The sequence below is a fragment of the Orcinus orca genome, chromosome 9 (genome assembly GCF_937001465.1).
Source record: "Orcinus orca chromosome 9, mOrcOrc1.1, whole genome shotgun sequence".
Taxonomy (NCBI): Eukaryota; Metazoa; Chordata; class Mammalia; order Artiodactyla; family Delphinidae; genus Orcinus; species Orcinus orca.
The window spans coordinates 50,595,987-50,614,690 of NC_064567.1; the positions used below are offsets into that span (position 1 = coordinate 50,595,987).

An 18,704-nucleotide genomic window follows, 5' to 3' on the forward strand; every position below is an offset into this window, starting at 1 on the left:
CTTTTAGTTCCTTTGTGATGATGTAACAGTTCTGGTGGTGGTTACATGAATTAAGGTACATGTGATAAAATTTTATAGAACAATACACATATGTGCACACATATACATAGGTACAGAAAATGAGTGCACGTAAAAACTGGTGAAATCCAAATAAACTCTGTAGTCTAGTTAACTGTATTGTGCCAATGTTAATTTCTTGTTTTTGCCTACAGTTATATATAGCACAGTTACCATTGGTAGGAGCTAGGTGAAATTTACACTGACCACTCTGCACTATTTTGGCAACTTCTTGTGATTCCGTAGATTTTTTAACTTAGAAAAAAAATTCCCTTATTCCTGTTTTATTATTATTATTATTATTTTTTTTTGCTGTACGTGGGCCTCTCACTGCTGTGGCCTCTCCCGTTGTGGAGCACAGGCTCCAGACGTGCAGGCTTGGCGGCCATGGCTCACAGGCCCAGCGGCTCCACGGCATGTGGGATCTTCCCGGACCGGGGCACGAACCTGTGTCCCCTGCATCGGCAGGTGGATTCTCAACCACTGAGCCACCAGGGAAGCCCCTGTTTTATTATTTTTAATGGATGTCTTATAGGTTATTGTTTAAATATACAATAACTTATTTAACCAATTCTCTATCCAGAGTTTTGACTAGTACAAGCAACTTTGTGATGAGCAACCTTGTACATATTTTTCAAAAATATTTTACGTATTTTCTTATCTTAAAAAAGAAAGAGTCACTATAAGGTTCTTTTAAGTCATTTTCCAATGACTATATACAATTTTCAAGATCACACGTTAAATAAAATGAGGCAAGCCTGTCCAGTGGGGATAATTAAGTGTCCTAGGTAGAAGGTATTTCAGCTATTATAATTTCTGGCTTTTCCATCTGCCTGTTGCCAAGGATGAGGGGTGTTGAACTCTGCTCCAAGGAATAGAAGATATAAATGAAAGTGCTACCTAATTCAAACACAGGTCCTTACATTGCTTCTCAATGTAAGCGTAAAATATTTCTAGAAAAGATTCATTCAAAGGTAAGCTGCATGGCAAACTCAGTTTTACAGTCTTTATTTCAAGGATAAAGCCATATGAGTAGTTATGCCAAATTTTCCTGTATTGTTCATCCAAATTTCTAATCTGATTTTGAGAAGACCAGCATGGACACAGGCTTCTTGAAACCATAATGTGCTTTATGTTACTTCTCAGTGATCAAGGGCAAAGATAGGTATGTTTTTGGCAAAGCAAATGTTAAATGAAGATTGTTTCCCTTTTGGGCCCTGCAGGTACCTTATACTCTAATAGTTGCTGAAGTTATTTTTTCTTGTTGCTGTTTTTTGACAACAGTTTTCATTTCACTTATATTTTATTACTGACAATTTTGTCTTTGATCCAAGGAACTCGGTTATTTGTCATTAAAGCTTCTAACTCAGACACATGAGAAGAATATAATGAAAACATTATTGCTTCTCATATCCAGCAAAGAAGACTTACACTTGTCAGTAAGATTGGTGATGAGTATGCTGTGTTTATTTGTGTAATATTTGAATAAAAATTTGTTGAGGTAATTGATATTGGTGCTTTTCAAATGAGACCTGCATTGAAATGGTGAGATTTAACTTTTTACACATAAAAAACTTCTCTCACATGACCTTACTATCACTTTCACACTCTTACTTTTTTTTGTTGTTTTTTTTGTGGTACGTGGGCCTCTCACTGTTATGGCCTCTCCCGTTGCGGAGCACAGGCTCCGGACGCACAGGCCTAGCGGCCATGGCTCACGGGCCCAGCTGCTCCGCGTCATGTGGGATCTTCCCGGACTGGGGCACGAACCCATGTCCCCTGCATCGGCAGGCGGACTCTCAACCGCTGCGCCACCAGGGAAGCCCTCACACTCTTACTTTTGATTCCAGCTGAGAAAAATGGATTGTCTCTCATATTCTCTTTTTAGAGCAATTACACATATGGTCTGCCTTTTCTCATCAGCCCCATTGCATTCTGTCCTTTCCTTCTTTTAAACTTTGCTTTTCTCATTTTATCCGTGGAGCTATTTACAGACTAAACCAATGTAATGCCAACAAACCTTAGAATTTATTGTTTTACCCTTTCTATTTATGCCATTTGTAACTCTTACGTATATTTTTGTATAGGTATCTTTGGCTGAAATTCCAAATTTTGATAGCAAAAGCAGGTAGTTATTAACTTTATGAATTACCCATCTGTTTCTTTTCTCTTCTCATAACTAATTATGTAACCATTGACCTCGGATAAGAACTGGGAGCATTTGCAAATACTTGCCTAAACTGGAATTTAAAATAAATGAATTACGGAAAAGCAAATTTTCTTTTGCATACCATCCTTAAAATTTTGCTCAACTATTAGTTTTCTTTGGGAACAGAAGTATAATCAGAAATATCATTGACAACCTAAGTGTTCTGTATTGTGGGGTAAAACTAGTTTGGGTTTTTAGAGTGGCCTATGCTTGTCAGTGTCTTTAAAGTTTGGGTTTTTAGAGTGGCCTATGCTTGTCAGTGTCTTTATAGTTTTCTTCATGTTTTTCTTCTCCTTTACATGTTCTGCTTCTTTTAAACTATTCATAAACTTCAGATGCTGTTTTGCCCATGAAAATTTTCGGTAAATTTTGGGAGTAAATCAGAGTCCATTGAGAGAGAGAATGTTCTAAAGGTCTGTGTTTGCATGGTTGCTTTTTGCCTTCACGTGTCAGTTGCTTTTGAACTCTGGGACAGTGTTAATAAATTGTCAAGCTGAATCGCCTCATATTTGACTCCCTTTTTGGGAGTTTGCAGATGGTACTAATGAGCTTTCCCTCCTTGAACACGTGTAATGAATGTCCTCTTTATTCTCCATTTTAAACTTGAGCTGTGAAACCCCCTCTCAGCTGGGCCCAATTCTGCAGGCAGCTGCCTGCCTGGCCTGTTATTACTCCAGGAATCATTGCTGGCCTTATTAAACTATTTTGGGTAGCAGCCTTTCCATTCTCCTCCCATGAACCATGAAGGCTGGAGCTGCTGCAGCAGCATAGTCCCAGTGTGGAATTGGAATGTGAAGGAAGGAAGGGTCACTGGTTTGTAATAGAGCATCCTACCTTACGGAACAGTAGGGTGTCTGCCCATTGAGGCCACTTGGTGTCTTGACATTTTTCTTTTGTTTTTCAAAAGAAAAGTTTTATTTTTGAATATCTAGCATTTAAACTGCTTGAGTGTAAGGCAGTTTGGTCTCCCTACCCCCAACCCCCTTTTCTTTCACTTTCTCTAGCATGTCCATGATCCTGATTTGGGTTGGGAGTCTCCTTGCTCTTGTATTCTGAACTGCCTCAGATCCGTAGACCCACAGTGCAAACCTTGACCAGGAAAGGCAGCATAACACAGTGGATAAGGAGGAGGCCCCCAGTCAGACACGCCTGCATTTGAATCTCAGCAATGGTGGGCAAATGACCTCTTTTAGGTTGAAATAGGCAAAGTGTGGCCAACCTCACAGGCTGTTACAGGGATGAAGATAAGACATGTAAGAACTAGTTAATGGGAAAACTGACCACTGGTCAGCAGAGGAAGTCCTCTGGCCTGTGTTAAGGAGACATTATAATTCATGTAGTCTAAATGTTTCCTTTTAAAGATCAGTCACTCAGACCCAAGGAGGTTGTGCTTGCCTGATGGCACATAGCTCTACATGGACAAGCAAGGGTGAGAACTCAGCTTTTCTAACTCCGAGTCCAATGTGTTTCCATTATACCACATAACTTCCCCATATGTTATTGGTTCAGGGCCATATTTGAACTGTTCTCAGCCTTATTGATGGAGGTATTTGTCATTCATCAGAAAATACTTTTTCCATAAGCTGCTGTTTTGTACTTCTCTTCATTTCCTAACCCCTTAAAAAAGAAAGATAGCGCACAATGTATTAGCTTCCTGTTGCTGCTGTTACAAACTAAATTGTTTTAAGCCACAATTTTAGTGGCTTAAAACCACTAAATACAATAAATATTTATTCCCTTACAGTTCTGGAGGTCAAAAGTCTAAGGAGTCTAAAGTCAAAGCATCAGCAGGGCTGTACTCTTCCTGGAGGCTCATGTGGAAAACCTTCTTCTTTGCTTTCTCTACCTTCTCGAGGCTACCTGCATTCCTTGGCTCAAGGTCCCACATCACATCTCCTTTTCCATCATCACATCTCATTACATTGCATTCTACTATCTCTGATCTCCTGCTTCTTTCTCATAAGGACCCTGTGATTACACTGGCCCCTCATGGGTAATCCTGGATAATCCATCTCCAGGGCTTTAACTTAATAATATCTCTGCAAAGTCCTTTTCGCCATAAAAGGTAACATTCACTGGTTCCATGGATTAGGATGTGGATGTATTTGGGGGCCATTTTTCTACCTACTACAGACAGACACCTGCCTTACGACCCAGAATTCCCAGACTCCTTCTTTTTCACCTCTAGTTCTGAATGTTTCCAAATTACGTCACATTTACCAGTCTGCTCACATACATTTTACTAGCCATTTACTCTCCTCCCTCTGTGTCCCATAAGGAGTTTCTTCTTTTAGACTAGACCTATTCTAGAAATGGGAGGCACTGACACCACCCACTCAGATGACTGCTCATACTTCTCAGCAGTGGTTGGGGAATGTATTTCTGGGAGCATTTCCACAGCCCACTTTGTACCTCGGAACATGTGCTTCCTGTGAGAATGTTAAGTAATTTTTGGAATTTACAAAAGTCAAGTTCAGATTCTACCATGTATGTATTTGGGATTTGGATTAGGAGAGATTTGCCTGCCTCTGTTTGGATATAGGTCATATTTGAATTATTGTTAGCAGAAATATCGTTGGTGAATTTGTTTAATCAGGGGTCCTTCTAAACCTAGGGTCCCTTAAAGGCTCCATGGAAGGCCTTCATGGAGCTAGATCTCTTGGGGCTGTGAAAAGCCATATGATTGTTTTTCTGGAAAAACTGGACCATACCTCTCATTAGATTTTTAAAGAAGTTAGTGACCCAGGAAAGGTTAATGACAAACTGAATTGATGGTGGGTGGATTGCTTTCCATTTCCCCAATAGGTAAAAGGACCTTGGAAGTACACTGCATATATTTTTTCACATGTAATGTGATCTTTTTTTTTAGCTGCAACTCAACTTTCCCCATTCATATTGAAATAGACATCCCACTGAAGCCCATGTCTTTTTTGCTGTCAGCAATGAAAGTTTTATTCTATTTCTGCTGGCATATACTGAGATATCTTTGGAACAAGATTTGGGAAATCTTTGTTAAGTGTAATCTGTTTCTTGGATAGGCAATATATAATTCGTTTAGACAGGAATTGAAGATAAAAAGTGTTGTTCCCCCACCACCACCCCCAAACCCCCCGAACACCAGATGTTTTATTGGCATTTTTTTCCAGCACATATTTGTTTGGAACTGAAAACTAATTTCCTTTAATGTCTTGTCATGCCTTTCCCTCTCACCTTTGATCACCATTTACCCTTTCTTCTGACTCCTTAAGTTTCCTCATAAAGAATGTGTGGTATTTTCCTACCTTTATCATTAACTTTGCCTCACCTTGCCTTTATGGGAACCCAAAGGATGAGGACTAACTTGGAATTTGCTTAGTTTCCATACATTGCTAGATGTGTGAAGCTTAACAAGAGTAAAGGAGTATTGTGTATGCATAAGGCAAAATAGCGAGTGAAACCCAATGTTTTGCTGTTTGATTCACTCCATACAATTTAAAGCTTAGTGAGTAAAACATAAATGATCAAAGGGGATTATTTATGCTTCCTGAATCATAAAGGTTTTTTTAAAAACAGGTGCAATTTGGAATTAAGCTCTGATGACTGTGAAAGGGAGTTTAAGCTTCACTGATTTGGCAGAGCAGATCTGATGTACCAGGCAGAGGAGGGAGCCTTACATCAAATAAAATCTCCTTTCTTGATGAGTCCTTCTTCCTTTTTTTTTTTGTTTGTTTGTTTGTTGATGTGTGGTGTTTTGAGAGAGTTATTCCTTTGGCATTAAATAGGATATATACAAAACCTCTTTGAAAACTTTGGGACATTATGCAAACATAATGCTTAACTATTATGAAAGGAATATGTTGCTTTCAACAGAACTCATTTATGTTCATTTTTGTTTAGAACAAGAATATAAGTCTCACTGGGCCTGACTTAACCACTTTATCGATAGGAAAACATTGAGGTCAGGATAGGTGGTCTTTATAGCATCATGCAACTATTTAGTGACAAAGTTGGTGATAAAATTCAAGACTCCAGAAACGGACCCACTGATCTTTTATTATATCATATTGCTTGTGTTCTATAGAAAGAGGAAAAGGTTGAAAGTTGAAGGACATAGATTTCATAATCTTGTAAATGAAACCACAGTGAGGTAGACCTGCACACCCACCAGCATGGCTGAAACTTATTATATGTTGGCTTGGATCTGGGGCAGCTGGAGCTGTCAGCATGGCTGGTGGGTTGGCTGGGGGGAGTGTAAAAAGGCACAGCCACATGGAGAGCAACTGGCAGTTTCTAACATTAAACACACTTCCCTTCAGCCTAACAGTTCTGCTCCTATGCATTTGCCCAAGAAAGACCTCTATACAGCTGTTCATAGCAGCTTTGTTAGAACCACTAAAAGCTGGAAACAGCCCATATGTTCATCAACTGGTAAAGAGACAAATTGTGGTATATTTATTTATTCCATGGAATACTACTCATCAGTGGAAAAGAAGGGACCACTGATATAAGCAACATCGTGGCTGAAACTCAGAAACATTGTTGAGAGAAAGAAGCAGAAACAAAAAGAACATATTCTGCATGATTCCATTTACATGAAGTCCTGAAACAGACAAGATTAATCCTAGTGATAGAAATCAGAGGTGGGAGTGTGGGAGTTGACTGCAAAAGGGCATGAGGATACTTTCTGGGTGGGGGAAGTATTCTATATGTTGCTTGAAGTGGTGGTCATATAGGCATATACATGTGTCCAAACTCATCAAAGTGTACATTATAAGGGGGCATTTTATTGTATGTAAATTATTCCTCAATAAAGTGATTTTTTAAAGGGACAGGACAATGAGAAGTTAAGGTGCTGAACAGCAAAGCACAGATGGTATAAAGCATAAAATATTTTTACCATGCCATTGAATTTTCTCTGGTCCCATTTTCTCTCTCAGAATTGTGGTCCTTCTGTTACTGTCCCCTTGCCACTTGTCTGAGAACACATATAACTACAAGCCAGCATACCATTGTGGAAAAAACTGAACAACTTGCCCGTGCACGTTTCCACGAGCGAGTTTCTTCTGTGCTTGAGGATACTTTGCCAACTTAAGCAGTAATCATGGGAATCATTTAGAGCTTCCATTATTAATTCTTCCTTAGTTACCAGAATTTCACCAGCATAACTATATATGCAAATAAAATAATACCCAGAGAAATGCCAAGTGTTTTTCTGTTCTCTAGGAGGAAGTTTAGAGGATTTGTAGACTGAGTAGGTTGAATTTATAGCCATATTCTCTGCTAGAAAAATCTAAAAATAAAAACGTTGGCATCCCAGTTGGTGTTCTGAGTCATATTTTAAATCCTGTAAGCCTGTAGCTTTGCAAAATGCTATTCAGAAATCTCTAAACTGCATATACAATATATCTTCGTCTTGCCAACTCCCCTGCCAGCTTCTTTCAGAGATTTCTTTCATCAATATCTAAGGCTGGAATTGAAGTCATGTGGTTCCCCTTGAAATAAGTTCTGGACATAAGATGAGAGCAGCGTTGCTTCTAACTGAATCAAAGATTCCCAAGAGCTTTCTCTTTAGTGTACTTGAGGATTATTATGTAACTCTTAGAACCCAAGGCACACAATGGAGAATCTAATTGAGTAAAAATTAGTGATTATATTCACTCAGGTTTTCTTTTGCTCAACTAAAACAAGATAATGTCATCAGTATTCCTTGTTATAGTTTTGGCTACACTGCCTTCACATGGTGCATTTATTAGTTAGTTCACGGGAAATTTATTAAGTACCTACCGTATGACAAGTATTTTGTGAGGCTACAGGGTATGAAGATGAAAAAGAACAGTGTCTTCCCTCCAGGAGCTTACAATTCAGTAAGGAGACAGACATGCAAACAGAATTTTTCTTTGTATTAAATACAGTTGCTAGAATAAAGTATGTGCAAGGGCAGCCTGGTGTGTGCCAGCCTGGGAATGTTAAGTCCATTTGATCTAATGTGTCATTTAAAGCCAGTGTTTCTTTATTGATTTTCTGTCTAGAAGATTTATCCATTAATGTAGTGGGGTATTAAAGTCTCCTGCTGTTATTGTGTTACTGTCTCTTTTTCCCTTTAGGTCTGTTAATACTTGCTTTATATATTTAGGTGTCCCTATGCTGGGTGCATAAACATTTACAAATATCATATCCTCTTGTTGGATTGACCCCTTTGTCACTGCGTAATGATTTTCTTTGTCTCTTATTACAGCCTTTGTCTTAAAGTCTGTTTTGTCTGATATAAGTATTGCTACCCCAGCTTTCTTTTGGTTTCTGTTTGCGTGGAGTATCTTTTTCCATCCCTTCACTTTCAGTCTGTGTGTGTCCTTGCATAGGAAGTGAGTGTCTTGTAGACAGAGTAATGATGGGTCTTTTTTTTTTTTTTAATTCATTGTGCCATGCCACTCTGTGTCTTTTGATTGGATAATTTATTCCATTTGCATTCAAAATAATTATTGATAGGTATGTACTTATTGCCGGTTTGTTAATTCTGTTCTGGCTGTTCTGTAATTCCTTTGTTCCTTTTTTCTTCTCTTGCTCTCTTACTTTGTGATTTGATGATTTTCTGTAGTAGTGTGCTGATACTCTTTTCTCTTTTTCTTTTGTGTGTCTGGGAATGTTAGGGAGGAGTGGATAGAAAGCGTCATTAGAGCTGCAACCTCAAGAGGGACTACTCTGCCATGTGTGCATTGGGGGCAGGGCGGCTGCTGCAAAGGCTCAGGGGCGGTTTGTGGGGAACTGCAAGTGGATTAGTGTTGCTGGAAGGTGAAATGTGAGGTGGATACTTACGGGAATCAAGCCTCGTGTGTAGCACAGAAGACCAGAGACTCCCTTTTGTAAGTCTGTAGCTCTCAATCCTGTGCATTTTAGTCATCTGGAAGGATTTTTAAAAAATGTTCTTACCCAGGACTGTTGAATTGCCATCTTCAGGAAGAGGATGTGAGTGTGCATTTTGTTTTTTAAATATCCATGGATGGGACTTCCCTGGTGGTCCAGTGGTTAGGATTCCAGGCTTTCACTGCTGTGGCCTGGGTTCAATCCCTGTTCAGGGAACTGAGATCCCACAAGCTGTGCGTGGTGGCACAGTCTGAAATGAAATAAATCTATGGATGATTCTGGTTTGCAGCCAGACATCTATTATTTGTAGGTAATAAGTGAACACTGAAAAAATTTGAACAGGGGCATGACATGACCTGACTTGTTCAAACTGCAGGCTAGAGAGCTTTTTATGAACTGTTGTCCACTGCTTCTGTAGCTGAAAATAGGTCGCTATCATTTTCCTCAATTCAGATTACACTTAGGCAGTAATTGTTCTAGATATAAAGAAATAATAGGTTCTGGTTACCACTGCATACCAATCCCTGTTATAGGAGCACATCTAGTAATTGTGTCTTCCTCTTCATCACACAAGTGCAAAACTGAGGGCTGATAAGGTTTCCCTCCGGAGCTATTTAAGGATCACTTTGATGAAGCAGAATAAGCTTTTTATCTTTCTAACTCCAGCTCTGCCATCCTGTCTTAAAAGTGATCCGCAGAATCCAAAACAGTTATTCTGCTCAACCTTTCCATGTCACAAAGGTGGGTACAGTAATGGCTGTGAAGTTGGACTTGTCCACCCAGCCAGCTCTCTGAACTGTAACCACAGTAAAGTGGAAAGGAGGAAGCCTGACTTAAACACACCGTTAGGAGAAACCCACCTCTCTTCCCGCTTTTCTCCTCCTGGATGTAACCCAGTGATACTGTTTGCTACAAACAGTGATAGAGAAAGGCAGTGATACGTTCCCATCTGAATGGGGACCCTGAATGCATTTGTAGCTCTGAGAAGCTGGAGATAGCTCTTGCAGGGAGGGATTTCTACCTCAGGAGTTTAACTTGGAAGGAAAGCCATCCTTGTAGAACTCATTTGAGACATTCAGTACCTCTCCCTTCAAGCAGGCCTGCCTACTGGCCATTTGGAAGGAAGAAAGTTTTTGTTGTGAATTGAGAGGCCTGGCCACGAGAGATGTGGAGACCATCTTGGGTCTTAGAGTATTTGGGCTGGAATTGGACTATTTCTTCTGTTCTTGAAAAGGTGTCTGGCCACATATTACTATAGGTGGGCATCCTTCCTAGTGTTCCAAGGTCCAGACAGCAATTAACAAAGTCAGGTAAATATACCGACCTCACCTTCTCCGCATGCTTCTGGGATTTATGTTAAAAGGGGAAACCGAGGGGAGTTTGTTATGGTAGCCATAGGTCAGTGAAAGGCCTACCAGGATAATTTCTGACTCAACTGTTGGTTTCTGTGTTCATATATATGGAATTTAAAACACCACACTCTGTATTCATGCCATTTAATAATCTTTAATAACATTTTTTGAGCATTCATTATATGTATGGGTTCACTGTGCTCTTATGTTATAAATATCCGAAGACATATATAAAACTGATACATTTTTATGCCCCCTCCCTTGTCCCTTTGCATATACATACATATGCACACAAAAAAGAAGTGAGAAAGAGAATCTATATAGCTGATTTGTATCATCCTTAAAGAAAGGAAACAACCAACCAGCTTGTGACAGGACAACTCTGATTCCTAAGCAGAACCTTGAGCAGCACAGTCATAGATCTAAATATCCTGGGAGAAAGGGGATCTTTTTGGACATGGAACAGTCTTCTGACCACCATCAGGTTGGTGAATGCTCAGATAGGCCTCGGAGCAGCTGATTAAGCTGGAGATCCTTGACATTGTCAAAACATTTAAAAATGGAATTGGCTGACTCAGAAAGTCATAAGTTGCCCAGCAGAGTATCCACACCAGTTAAACCCAGCCTGACACAAGGTAGGCTGGCACTGAGGAAATGTTAGGAAATTAATGTCAGAGTGACAATATTAGCAAGGAGCTTAACTGGGTGACCTTGCTTCTTCAAGTTGGCAGTTCTGTGTAGGAATCCACACTGGATACTACAGTAATAGGAAAGTTACGACTCGAGAAAAACAAGTACAAAAGTGTAAGGGGTAGACTCTTACTACTCCCCCTACCATTTGATTTTAAGTGATTAAATATATCATCTTGAATATATTCTCATTATAAAAACGTTGAAACTACAGAAAATTAATAAGCAAAAGAGAGGGAAAAACCCCCTTGGATTTGCCATCCAAATGTAGCCCCTATTATCTCTTTGAGCATTTCCTGTGATTTTTATTTTCAATGTGCACTTTTATATTTAGTATTTTTCTTTAAACACGAATAATTGACATGTTATATTCTTCACAAATATCTTTAGAAGCAATATTATTTATTGTATAAAATAATATATTCTAGTCCTAATTTGCTCAACTTATCCTCTAATGTTGGGCATTAAGGTTGTATCCACTTCTCACCTGTTATGAATCTTGAGTAAGATTCATAATAGGGTAAGACTATTTTATAGCATTTTGATAACAGTCATTAAATGGATTTCCCAAACATTTTTATTTATTTATGCCGCTATCAGCAATATGTGTCAAAATCTGCCAATCCCTCCTCTCGTTGCATTTTGATACTCAAAATTACTTTCTTATTTCATAGGTGAAAAATAGTATCTCAAACTGGATCAGGAAAGGGGGGATTTTATTGGACTGATGCAGGCGTAGCTCACAGAGCCCTTGGGCAGGAAGCTAGAGGCACAGCTGGAACTTGGCAGGGCCTCAGACACAGCAGAGATCCATCCGGTCCTCCATTCTCCCCACCAGACCGCCCACCCCCGCTGGCCTCCCCATCTGATTTGTCTCTCTGTGCATCTGTTACTTGGCTTCTAGCTCTGTCTCACTGCATGTGTGTGTTGTCTGTCTGTCTTCCTGTGTGTCTCGCTCTGCCTTTCTCTGTGTCTCTGGTCTGCCCATCTCTGTCTACAGGCCCAGCCATTCTGCTTTCCCTGCTTTTTCCCTCTCATCTCTGCTTTCCCAGCACCTGGTGAAAAATAGCACCTCCCCCCAGCCCCCCGACCCCTGTCCCCGGCGGTCCCACTTGTCTTTAAGTTCAGTGGCCATCAGAGACTGCCTTGATCCCTGTGTCTACTTATGAATTCTGGACAAAGAGAATCTGGTTGGCTCAGCTTGGTCAGTGCAGTGGCTGCCCTTGGTTTGGGTCATCCCAGTGGCCAGGGAGGGGCAGGGCACGGGGCGAGGCTGGTTCTCAGAGAGAAGGGTGCTGAGGAGAGGAGCCCTGTTGTAAGTGCCTGTACTAAGACTGTAGTCCTGACCCCCCAGACATGATGAGCTGCCTTCTGCAAGTGTGCCCTGTGTTCTTTTGTGGGCCTATTAAAGAAAGAAGTGAGATTAGTGAAGACCCTTTCTTGATAGATAATCTATCACGATTGACAGAAACTATCTTCTAGGAATGTATTTGCTGTCCCTAAGGTGAGGAATTGGCTTAATTGGTCCCTCTCTGATACTGTGTGTGTGAAGGGGGTGTGGAGCAATACTGCAGAGTACCCTGATGGTCACACTTATATGTTTGCTTTTTCTTCTGGTTCTAAAACTGTCACTCAACCCTTCCTTCCCCACCCCACTCCCTTTTCTGTACTGACCCTAAGGTAATAAGCAAACTTTGAATTCAGAATTAGCCCCGTGGTTTTCTGTAAGGAGGATGATCCATCACTTTCACCCAAGAAACTCTGGGTCAGTGAGAGTGTGGCTGGTTGTTAGAGGAGGAACAGAGATCCTTGACCTGAAATTCTGAAGCAGGACTGGAGAATGAAGCACAAATAGCAGGGTTGACAGCAAGGCTGTGAATCAGAACCAGGTGGTCAGGCTAGAATGAGGTCAGACTGAGGATGGGGCTTGAGCCAGTAGCTCAGTATAAGTCTGAGGAGGGCCGGAGGAGGGACAATGAGATGGCGGGAGAAGGGCTAGGGAGGGCGTCCCGAGTTATCACACGCTCCCAGTTCTCATTTGGGGTTTACTGTAACGATGACTCACATAATGCATTACGTTTCTTCGATTGTTTAATGGGTGACATGTATTTGTGAAACCACATTCTGAAGGCACCAAGGTATCCACTGAAAATTTAATTTCCTTCCTACTCTGGTCACTCAGCCACACAATTCCCTGGGCGAGAATGATTCCCTGGTTAAGGAAATTGAGGCACAAAGAGGCAAATTGCTCAAGGTCACTCTCACAGTGTATGTAAGTTATTCTAAGGTATTTTTTAAAATAAATTACATCCACAATACTAACGAAGTTAAAGGTACAGAGATCCCACACGTCTTTGAGGTGCCCACTATGTACAGCCTCTGTGCTGGGTGTAGGACACAAGGGTGATGAAAAACAGAATTTGTACTGACCACAAGAGACATTGAGAAGTTGCTGAAAGTCACTACTTTTCATGTATCTTCCCTATGAAATGCATTTTTTTAAAAATCCAGTAATTTGACTTTCTGTATGCATGCTGTATTTCAACTAAAAAATATTTTTTAAAATTCTGTAATGAGAAGTCTTGTTTGCTTTCACTTCTGGATAAGCAGACACTTACTGAAATTAAAACTTTGGGAAAACAGCAAAAAGCCACAGGCCCTCGCAGTCACAGAGAGATCCCCTGTGAAGGATTCATATGTCTGAATGGGAGTGGGGTGGGTTTCCCATGTGGCCCAGGGCCTGTTTGTTCACCAGTTTAGGATATCTGGGGAAGGACAAGACCAGAGAGTGTGCACCCTATTTCCCCATGCTGCAGCCGGGGCACTGCCACTGTTGAGCTACATTAGGAGTTGAACTTGGAAGACATTTTCCCCCTCTAGGAAGTGCCATCAACTTTCTGCTTCACATGCATTGCATTGGTCTCCCTGGTCTCACCTGGGTCTGTGACCACAAGCTAACAGATTTCTATGAGAAAATGTGTTTCAAGTTTCAAACAGCTGATTTATAACTACCTTTTGGGAATATAACCTCTCAAAATTTGGAATTATCTGTGATTGCTCCATCTATCTTGCTCTTTTGACTGCAGACAATGAATTGCAGGCTTTTCATTAGCTTGGGTGGTTCTTTTGACTTGTAATGGGTTGGTCTGTGTGAGTATGTGTGTACACGTGCATGTCTATCTTAACCTACATGGTGGTATTTCTGAGAATTAGAGATGTAGTAACTCTTTTTTTTTTTTTTTAAATGTGGGCCTGAGTCATTGCTAAATGTAAAGCAAGCATACAGATCAAAGATCAACCAACCGTTTTGGAGCTTCAAGGTGAGTTTAACGTCACATCCAGATTTGAGCTTGAAGGTCATCATTTTAACATCATGTCCAGATTTGGCTTTTAGTCATTCTGTAAGGGTTTTAATTAGACCCCTGATTGCTTGTAAATAGGCCCTCAGTGACCTAAGCCAGTACTGCCTACCGTGATAGAAGAAAGCCTTTGAGGTCTTGGAGGACCCATGTTTCATTTGTGGATATGATTGTCAACAGCCTCTCAGAAGAGGAGTCTCCACAATCTGTTTGTGAGTTCTAGGATGACTAATGAGGCAGCCAGGATTGACAAGTCTTGACATAATTCATATTGGTGTTTCCATGTGTTGGAGTTGACTTTGACCTTTGACTTGCTGTTTCATTCTTTCCTTTCCATGAGGTCACTAGAGCATATGGATTCTGAAGACTTTATAGAGCCCAATCTGAAGTTATAGGCTCCCATGTTGATATAATTTTGTTTGTTTTCAGTTGAGTATGCTATTTTAGTCATGGTGGAGTTCTCAGAACTTTCCTATTGAAGTTTATTTATCTTTCAGTGCACAGAATAGTTCTTTATTTTTTGAATCTTAGGACTAGATCCCGGTGTTACATATCTGATTCAGCAAAAGTAGATTCACCTCAATGCCAGTGGGTTTTGTGGGAGAAAATAGATAACTAATATCAGATTCTATTTGATTCAAAGATTATTTTTAGGAGGGTAAGATATTTTTTATTGATATATTATTCACATACCACAAAATTCACCCTTTTAGAGTATATAAGTTTATCATGCTAAGTGAAGTAAGCCAGACAGAGAAAGACAAATATCATATGATATCACTTATATGTAGAATCCAGAGTATATAAGTCAGTGATATATTTTTTAGTACATTCACAAAATTGTGCAACTGGAATTAGTTCCAGAACATTTCCATCATCCTCAAAACAAATCCCAAGCCCAGGCAAACACTTACCTACTTCCTGTCTTTATAGATTTGCTTATTCTGGGCATTTCATGTAAATGGAGTCATACAATATGTGGCCTTTTTTATCTGGCTTCCTTCACTTAGCATAATATTTTCTTTTTCTTTTTTTTGGTCATACTGCATAGCATGTAGGATCTTAGTTCCCCAACCAGGGATCAAACATGAGGCCCCTGCATTGGAAGCTCGGAGTCTTAACCACTGGACCACCAGGGAAGTCCCTAGCATGATGTTTTCAGGGTTCACCCACATTGTAGCTTGACTCAATGTTTCATTCCCTTTTGTAGCTGAATAATATTTCATTGTCTGGTATCTTAGTCCAAGCTGCCATAAGAAATTACCATAGATTGGGTGACTTAAACAACAAACATTTATTTCTTACAGTTCTAGAGGCTGGGAGGTCCAAGGACCAGGTGCCTGCAGATCTGCTGTCTGGTAAGCACCCCTTTCCTGGTTTGTATGTGGCTATCTTTTTGTTGTATCCTCACGTGGCTGAGAGCAGAGACAGGAAGCAAGCCTAAGGTCACTAATCCCATTCATGAGGGCTCCACCCTCATGACTTAATTACCTCCCAGTGGCCCCATCTCCAAATACCATCACATTGGGGATTAGGCTTCAATATATGAATTCTGGGACTACACAATCAATCAGTCCATACCATATAGATATTTTATTTTTGTTTATCCATTTATCGGTTGATAGATATTGGGGTTTTTCTACCTTTTAACTATTATGAATTCTGCTGCTGTGAATATTCTTGTGCAAGTTTTTGTGTGGACATACATCAAATTTCTTGGGTATATACCTAGGAGTGGTATTGCTGCCTCATACGGTAACTACGTTTAATATTTTGAGGAACTGACAGACTGTTTTTCAAAGTATACATAGCCACCAAAGAGCATGAAAGTTTCAATTTCTCAACATCCTTGCTAACCACTGTTATTGTCTGCCTTTTTGTTTGCTTCTCTCTCTTTTTTTTAAAATTTATTTTTTTATTGGAGTATAACTGCTTTACAATGGTGTGTTAGTTTCTCCTTTATAACAAAGTGAATCAGTTATACATATACATATGTTCCCATATCTCTTCCCTCTTGAGTCTCCCTCCCTCCCACCCTCCCTATCCCACCCCTCCAGGCGGTTCTCTTTCTTTTTTTGTAATTTTGGTTTGCATTTCTTTCACGGTTAATGATGTTAAGCATGTTTTTTCATCTGCTTATTGACCACCTGTGTGTCTTCCTTGGAGAAATGTCTATTCAAGCTCTTTGCCCGCTTAAAAAATTGGGTTATTTTTTCATTGTTGGGTTGTAAGAATTATTTCTATACTCTAAATAATAGACCCATATCAACTATATGATTTGCAAGTATTTTCTCCTGTTCTTGGCTTGTCTTTTCATTCTCTTAATTTTATCCTTTGAAGCATGAAGTTTTTAATTGTAATAAAGTCCAACTTACTATTTTTTTTTTTCTTTGTTGCTTTTGCTTTAGGTGTCATATCTGAGACTCTGACCTAATCCAAGATCAGGAAAATTTACCCTGTGTTTTCTTTTAAAGGTTTTATAGTCTTAGCTTTTACATTTAGGACTTTGGTCAATTTTGGGTGAATTTTTGTATGTAGTATGAAGTAGGATCCAACTTCATCCTTTTGCATGTGAATATCTCCTTTTCCCAGCACCATTTGTTGAAAAGACTCTTCTTTCCCCCACTGAATCGTCTTGGTACCTTTGTCAAAATGAATTGACCATAAGAGTGAGAGTTTAATTTCTACATTCTTACTTCCCTCCTTTTAGCTATATGTTTATCTTTCTGCCAGTAAACACTGTCTTGATTCCTGTAGCTTTGTAGTTAGTTTTAAAATTGGGAGGTGTGAGTTCAACAAATTTGTGAAGATAATTTTTTTTTTTTTTTTTTTTTTTTTTTTGCGGTACGCGGGCCTCTCACTGTTGTGGCCTCTCCCGTTGCGGAGCACAGGCTCCGGACGCGCAGGCTCAGTGGCCATGGCTCACGGGTCCAGCTGCTCCGCGGCATGTGGGATCCTCCCGGACCGGGGCACGAACCCGTGTCCCCTGCCATTGGCAGGTGGACTCCCAACCACTGCGCCACCAGGGAAGCCCCATGAAGATAATTTTTTGATGTGATGTTGATATTTACTCTTCTACCTCACTGTACTTTGAGATATCTTTTCTCTGCCATCATGAGGTCACATTAGAAATGTAACTTTGAAGTAGCCATGAATTCAGTTTCAGGTCTAACCTCACTATTCTTGTATAAAAGGTATGGATTTGGAGTCAGGTAGATTACAAAAGTTTGGCCACTAGCTCTGTCTCATTTTTCTAACTGTAATATAAAGCTTAGGACCTAAGTCAAAGGATAGTCCTGAGAATTAAAAAATGTAACATTTATAAAAGTATCTAGCATGATGCCTGAGAAATGATAGATAGAAAATAAATATCTGTTGCCTTTCCCACGTCCTCATGGATGCAGAAAGTTTCCTTGTACCTTGTAAGATGGTTCTGAATTCTTTTTTTTTTTTTTTTGTGGTATGTGGGCCTCTCCCTGTTGTGGCCTCTCCCGTTGCGGAGCACAGGCTCCGGATGCGCAGGCTCAACGGCCATGGCTCACGCGCCCAGCCGCTCCGTAGCATGTGGGACCTTCCCGAACCGGGGCACAAACCTGTGTCCCCTGCATCGGTAGGCAGACTCTCAACCACTGTGCCACCAGGGAAGCCCGGTTCTGAAATCTTAAAGTCAGCCTTCTTCCATTTAGAAATTGTTTTCCCCAAAGTCATCATATGGATTGGTATTACTGAATTTGCTAGTCTGTTCTGTGGTGGTGTTTCTAGTGTAGTGTTTTCGACTTTCTTCACTGCTTTATCTCCAATGCCTAGAATTGTGCCTAACCAATAGTAAGTGATGAATAAACATCTGTTAAGTGAATACTAAATGTTGATCCCATTTCTTGTGTACTTGGGTAAATATAGTGCACATTGAGAGGAGATACGTGTTTAGGTAGTCCTGCACAACAGTTGTGTGAGTAATTTCTGAGATCTTTTCCCCAAGATTTCTTTGAGCACTTTGTCCAGTTAACCGAGAATGTCATTCCCTGGGGGGGTACTTCTTTCCTCCAAATGATGTTGGACTTCCTATGCAGATGTTTTCTCTTAAGGGTAATTTCAGACTGAAATGGGAAGCATCGAGTCTGCTTAGTAAACTACAGAAAGCAAGGAGGAAGGGGAGTGGGGAAGTTGGGTTTGGAGGACGATAAGTGATAATGAGAG

At 40.2% G+C, this 18,704-nt stretch overlaps 1 protein-coding gene across 6 annotated transcripts in view; it reads left to right on the plus strand.

The window, feature by feature from the left end:
- The window catches only part of OSBPL3 (oxysterol binding protein like 3), a 206,296-nt gene that overhangs the window by 63,924 nt on the left and 123,668 nt on the right, over nt 1-18,704 (plus strand). For 4 of the 6 annotated variants that reach the window (XM_004265641.3, XM_033420562.2, XM_033420561.2 and 1 more), the window contains exon 2: nt 15,815-15,865. The exons of 1 other annotated variant lie outside the window; for it this stretch is intronic. The gene's annotated coding sequence lies outside the window, so the exon portion shown is untranslated. The remainder of the gene's footprint in view (nt 1-15,814; nt 15,866-18,704) is intronic. One more of the 6 variants, XM_033420558.2, reaches the window with a different exon arrangement.